Genomic DNA, 2,036 nt, shown 5'->3' with positions numbered 1-2,036 from the left:
GGTCCCTAACCCCGTCTGTTAAAGAGACGTTGCCCGTTTCGGTGACCGGCTCGGCAGGCAGGCTTGGGGTTTGAAGCGCTTACACGAGGCTGCGGTCCTTGTCTTCCGGTTTCAAGGACCCTTTCATTGTGCCGACGCTGGCTGTGGTTCAAGGGCCGCTCTTATGCAAACAGAAGTCCGGCAAAGCATGTGCTTAATGGCGTTCGCCAGTCGGTACTAACGGCTTCGGAAAAGAACTGTTCTGTGCCACCTTGGGGCTCTCTTGCCATTGTGTGGGCTCTGAAGCATTTTCGAGACATGGTAGAGGTACAAATTGTGGTGTATACGGACAAGCGGCCATAACCTTCAGTCTTTTCAGGGAAAAAACCTACACAGGAGTCGTCTGGCAAGATGGTTCTTAACGATCCAGCATACAATCCGGAGATAAAATATATCACCAGGAAAACAAATGTGGTCGCAGATGGTCTATCTCGGAATATTCCGATAGGCGCGATTACCACCCCAGGAGTCATCCACAACTTCACTTCACTGAGCTACACACTGCTCAGCGAGACCACCAGTGTGGAAGAGGGTTAATTTACGCCTAGAGTCAGGGAACAAACCTTCTGAATCGCAGTTCCCTTTTCACACTAACTTCCTATCAGAGGACAACCTCCTTTGTAGTCTTAGCCAACCAAGCCAGCACCTATAGAACAACTGGTCATCCCGAACCAAATACCGTCCCATGACGCTTAAACAGTTCATGACACACCCATTGCAGGTCACCAGGAAGGACAAGACCCTATCTGTCACCAGACGAAAATTCTACTATTTTTGTTACGGGTTGATGTAGAAAAACATGTCGCACATTGCGTCGTTTGTGCTAACTGAGGGTCCGTAAAAAGGATAGCGCCTGTATTACCAATGCCAGTACAGAGGCGCCATGGTATGTTGATAATATAGACTTATTACAGCTCCCCCAGAGCCAACATGGTTCCGCGCTACTTATTGGTGTGCGTCGACCAGTTCTCTGAGTTTCTGAACCTGGCGCCTCTCAAGGACAAGACAGCCACACGCGTGGCCCGTACCTCGTGACTCGTGTTGTGTCCACATTCGTCTCCTCGAATTCTTTTGGTGGCAATGGCACTGAGTTTAGGAACTCAGTAGTAGGCGAAATATGCGCTCAGTTTAGCATCACCAATCCTTCATCAAGACTCGTCGATGAAACGACTCTGCAGGAAGTCTCTACCATCTTATATGGGGGTGGAAGAAACGCGTCTTCCGTACGACTTCCTAACAAAACCACAACAACCTTTCTACAACATTGATGGGGTACGCACAACAGCAGATGCATATGTTTTCCAAGATACACTCCAGAGAGGTTAGGTGTACGTTAAAAGCTACGAAGGTTGAAAATGATGTCAAAAACAACCACTTACAACAGGCCGTCCCGGTGGAATTAAAGAGGGTGACACAGTCATGATTAAACAAGCGGAAAGGAGTTCGAAACTGGGGAAGCTAAATTTGGCAGGTCCTTACCGGGTTGTTCAGGAATGTCGAGGGAAATCGGTTCGAGGGTTCCTGAGAGATCAAATGGTAATTAGGTCAAGTCTAGGAGTTTCACAGTGATCGTCAAGAAAGTAATCCCCTCACCTTTGGACCTTGAGTTCAAATGTTCCAACAAGATACTCCCAACACCCATAGCTATAACTTGAGACCACGGGTTTAAAATACTTCCCCATTTCCCTACCATCTTTCAGATCATGATGTTGCGTGTTTCTGATTATCTTGTTGTCCCTCAGCTCCCTGCTTCCTTTTGACACCCATCCACCTGAAGCCTGGCACGCCTCACGGCACACATAAGAGGTCTTTTTCTCATAGAAGATGTGCTCCTCATGTAAAATATCCATATACTTCCCTTGACCAACACCACACACGATCAGGATAGTCTCAGAAAAACTCCTCGGCATGGCGAACGCCATACGGGCTACCAAGACTAGGGGAATCAAAGGCACCTTCTAGTACCAACTCTCTGAATTTTTTCAACCTACTGAGGA

This window comes from Eriocheir sinensis, chromosome 7, assembly GCF_024679095.1.
Source record: "Eriocheir sinensis breed Jianghai 21 chromosome 7, ASM2467909v1, whole genome shotgun sequence".
In the NCBI taxonomy this organism is placed as follows: Eukaryota; Metazoa; Arthropoda; class Malacostraca; order Decapoda; family Varunidae; genus Eriocheir; species Eriocheir sinensis.
Note: the sequence above shows the minus strand (reverse complement) of the source record.